Source organism: Cetorhinus maximus, chromosome 6 (assembly GCF_964194155.1).
Source record: "Cetorhinus maximus chromosome 6, sCetMax3.hap1.1, whole genome shotgun sequence".
In the NCBI taxonomy this organism is placed as follows: domain Eukaryota; kingdom Metazoa; phylum Chordata; class Chondrichthyes; order Lamniformes; family Cetorhinidae; genus Cetorhinus; species Cetorhinus maximus.
The window spans coordinates 142,964,608-142,969,573 of NC_135884.1; positions in this window are offsets into that span (position 1 = coordinate 142,964,608).

Here is a 4,966-nt window from a genome sequence, read left to right on the forward strand (position 1 = left end):
GTTCAAATGAAGAGTAAACGCTGGGAATTGTACCAAGGGCAGCTGGCCCACAAAACTGGAATCAGCAGAGAACAGGATGGGATGATGTGTAAAACTACACATCGTGGGGAAAAATAAGAAATAAAAAAAAGAAAGATTTACATTCGTGTAGCCTATTTGGAGGAATGTCTTTGTGCACGGTTGCCTGTTGTGTACTGAGCCTTACCATAGTCATGTGACCTCTGATGTAATTCCTCTGTGAGTAAGGGATTGAGGCAGAAGCCATTTTACCTACCTCATGGAACACAGCACTTTACATGATCGCTAGGCATCTCAAAGTGCTTTACAACCAATGAAGTACTTTTTGAAGTGTAGTTACTATTCGTACGTGAGTACATAAAATAAGTACAGTCTGAATATCCTCTGTGTCTCATGTCTGCCCCTGAAAAATCTAGGAATGGTTGAAATGCATAACATGCAGTATTTAAGGGGAGTTAAACACATGAGGGAGGAAAGACTAGAAGAGTGGATGAAGAAGGGCGGGAGGAGGTTTGTGTGAAGCATAGACCAGTTTTGCAGAGTGTCCTGTTTCTGTGCTACATATTCAATGTAATTTTATGTAACATCAGCAGTTTGGAGTAGATTTGAGCTTTGGATTCAACGTGCGTAGCAAAATATCCTGAGGAAGGGTATTGTAAATTTGTTTAAAGGACAACATTCTGCTGAATTGACATTTTTTTCTCATGAGTCTGCTTTTTTCACCCGCCATCCCATGTAGCTGAGTGTACTTCTTCTGTAGATGTTTAATTGGTCTGAGGTTTCACTGGTTTGTACATAGCTGAATAAAATTCAGGCCACAAGGGGCAGAATTTTACTGCAGTGGGATTTTACCTTCCCGCTGAAGTCAATGGGGTTTATAATGTCTCGCCACATTTTATGGCCCTGTCCCCGCTGAAACAGGGCCATAAAATTCTGCCCAAGGTCTCTTTCGGAACATAGAATTGCTAGACAAAACATTAAGGTCCCTAATAACAAAAAAAAACCCCACAAGAATTAGGAGCGGGGTAGGCCATTTGACCCCTCAAACCTGCTCCACCATTCTACAAGCCTGCCCCCTCATAACCTTTGACTCCCTTGTCAATCAAAAATATATGCCTAACTCAGGCTTGTGGTCAATGACCCAGCCTCCAATGCTCTCTTGGGAAGAGAATTTCAGAGATTAACCGCCCCCTGAGAGAAGAAATTCCTCCTCATCTCCGTTTTAAAGGGGAAAGCCCTTATTTTTAAACATGCGCCTTAGTTCTAGATTCTCCCAGAAGGGAAAACATCTTCTCAGCATCTATCCTGTCACACCCCCTATGTTTCAACAAGATCAGATCTCATTCTTCCAAGCTGCAATCTAACGTATAGATCTAACCTGCTCAACCCTTCCTCCTAAGACAACCCCTTCATCCCAGGAATCGACCTAGTGAACCTTCCCTGACTGCCTCCAGTGTAAGTATATCCCTCCTTAAGTAACGTATATCATTTACTACCATCCCAGGAGTCGCATGATACTACAATAATGGAGTTGCTGACCAAACATTGCAATTGATCGCTATCAATTAGTCTACAACGTAACCAGAAATGACATGAGAAAACTCTAGTGATAGAGATCTTTGGGAGCCACAGGTCCAAAGTCATCTTTTTTTTCCATAGTACATGTCATATCTCAAAAAATGTTATTTACTGAATGAAGTCTGTCCAATTTTCATTTGACTGAATCAATATTAACTTCTTCCATTGACTCCCTCAGGTGACTGTTCCATAGATTAAGCACTTCTCACTGACATATTGTTTCCACATTTTAGTTGCATGGATATATCTTCATATCTCTGAAGCTATTCGTAAACTCAAAGGTAGAATTTAACAAGCCAGATTGCTTGAGGAAATTAAAAGCACATGCTTTAAAAACAAAGAGTGTAAATGCTGATTGGAATAGCCTGCGGGGATTAAGAAGTTTTTTCTTAACTCTTGACACTTCTTATTACAGTAAAACTGTTTCTGGCACCGTCACATTTTCACATGTGAATGAGAAATTATCTGCACAGATACTCTGAGCTCTGGTTTTATATTTGTTATTACCATCGTATGGCCAGAGGTCTTTATCATTGCTGGGATAAGAGACGGATTTGCTTACAGTGTGTGATAGTTAACCATAATTTTTTAAAAAAGCAAGAATGAAAAATTACTTTTATGAAGCACAGGTTTAGGTTAGCAAAGGGAAAATCCAGGGCTGATTAAAGTAAATTCTTCCTGACACAAAGAGTCATGGAATAGATGATGCAGTAGAGGGGAACATTCCTGGATTCATTTAAGAGCCAATTGGATGCTGTAATGCAAGGACTGTAGTGCACCGTTGGACAGTGGAGGTAAGACAGGTCGAATGGCCTCCCTTATTCATAATTATCTTGTGATCACTTGATTAAAAGGAGGATCCTTTTTATTGCTGTAAATTTCAGTCAGTAGTTCAACGCGAACAGTCAGTGGTTTGTGGTGAGGGATGAACTTGGTTTTGGAAGGGATATGAGCAGCAGAGTTTTGGATGAGTTGAAGTCAATGGAGGGTGGAGAATTGGGCAACCAGGAGGAAACTGGAGTAATTGGGCTGGATTTTTGTTTGGATGAAGAGGGCCTGCAAAATCCTGCTGCAGGTTTGCTGCCATGATTCCGCCTCTGGACGATTTTTGAAGGGGCTGGTTTTGTGGGGTGGGTAACGGGCGGGTAGCCAATTAGGCCACTTCTAGGATCGATTAAAGCCCCTCTTCCAACACCAGTTGGAATTCTCCAGGTGACAGCCAGGACCCCCCGCTGAGGCTGAAATATGACCGATGAAAGGGGGTAGCTTCCCAGTAGCAGACTAGGAAGGGCCAGCACTCCATTTTGCTTTTTGAACACTCGGCCACCGAACAGTTGCGACTGAGGAAGTTCCCCCTCCATAATGAAGGTCTGGTACCGGTGGCCAGTTCTTATGTGCTCATTTAGAAAATGTAAAGAGGGTGCCTGCATCTTAAGGTGCCCCCAACCCCAACCCCCTGCTCCCCACCACACCCCCACCCCCGCCACCCCCATGCACCCCTTCCCCCTCTATTACCTGCACCTGATGGTTGGGGCTCGCAATCTCTCAGGGCTGAAAGCCTCCTCTTGGTCTTCATGCCCTGGGAGCTCATCTGGCATCCCTAATTGGATGCCAAGCACACTCCTCGGCGACTAATTAGCCAACTCGTCCGAAATCACATGGTGTCATGTGACACAGGGTCAGGACTTGGAAACGTGCCCAATGTCAGAGCCACAACCCAGAATTAAAATGCAGCCCATTGATTCAAGAGGTTTCTGCAGCAAGTGAACTGAGGTCGAGGCAAACAATGTTAGGGATGCGGCAGTACGTGGTTTTAACAATGGAGAGGATGTCGTGCCTAAAGCCCAACTCTCTCTGCAATCTTTTCCCAAGTCTGTGCCGTTAGGCTGCTTGTCAGATAACCATTCTTGGTAGAGCTGTAATTTCCTGCAGAAGAACAACACAAGGGCTAGTCTTCAGATTGAACCCCTACCACTGACTCCATCCACCTCCCTGGTTAAGCTTGAGACAGTGGCTCAAGTGCCTTTGTCCCTTTTCTGGATTCACGCTGGGAATTGCTGGCTCCATATGCTCAGTAAGGCAAGCCTGAGACTAGAGCTAAAAAGACAAATCACCAGTTCTGCAAAGCTGAGACAAAAATAGCAAATGCTGGAAATGCTCAGCATGTCAATCAGCCTTTCAAAGGGAAAGATCAGCTCAAGTTCCAGGCAAGGACTCTTCAGAAGTGTTCCAGCTGAAAATATTGTCTGTCTTTTTAAGATTCTTACTGCCTTTTCATGCCTGGCCAAGCATTATCTAAGTTTAAACTTATGCGTTTACATAAGGAATCCCTGGTTGAATTCACAAGTAAGATTTTCACAAGCAATCCCTTGAGTATTTACTCCATGTTTCAACTTTGCAATCTGGCTCTGCAGACAAAATTGCTTTCAACATCTGATCTGACAATGTCAATTAGATGTTCACATTTTCATATGTAGGAATTGTTCAGCATCTTTAAATAATTTTTGATTAAACATAATTTATTTAAAATGGGGTCTTTGTGAAGAATGATGATTTTGGCCTCCGTAATATTCTGCATTTAATATACAATATTTTTCAGCCGTGTGGAGAATGGTCCGATGACGGATGTAGGTTAATGGCGATATAGCTATTAATTGCACACAAATTGGGGCCTCGTTCTAGTCACAGAGAAAGCTTACACAATGAGACCTCATTTCAAGCCAATTAAATTGATTATCTCTCATTTTAATTCAGTATGATAAGTATAGATGTTATAAGGCTGCATTTAAATAATCATAACAGGGTAACTGGTCATCCCTTTAACTTGTTCAGACATCTCATTGATCTGCAAATTGGGGAAAACATTAAATAATGATCAACGCAATACTATTATACAGTACTTATGAGCTATACTATCTCATGCAACATACAGTGAAATAAATCCCAATATCATTGCGGTACAAGTGCTATGGCCCCATAGCACATCTGCTCTGGTCACAAAGTTCAATCTTACTTGGCCACAAGGCCACTTTCTAACAAAATAAAATAGTATTGTTGTTATACAGTGAAATTGCGATGAGTAAACTCGGATAACACAAAATTCCGATTATGTCGAATGTCAACCATCTGTACTGTCAGAATGCCAAATCCCATTGAACGAAGCCCCTGGTAAGCCTAAATTCCACTCTGGTAACTCTGGATTAACTAAGCTCGTCTAAGCTTGTCATATGACCACGTCGATGAATCAGAGCGGTGTTAGACCACACAAGAGTGCAATATCACGGAGCGCTGGGCAAGCCATCTTTTGACATCGAGACGTCCCCGCGAAAGGACATGCTAAAACTTGCAGGTACGCCTAAAGCTGTGAGAA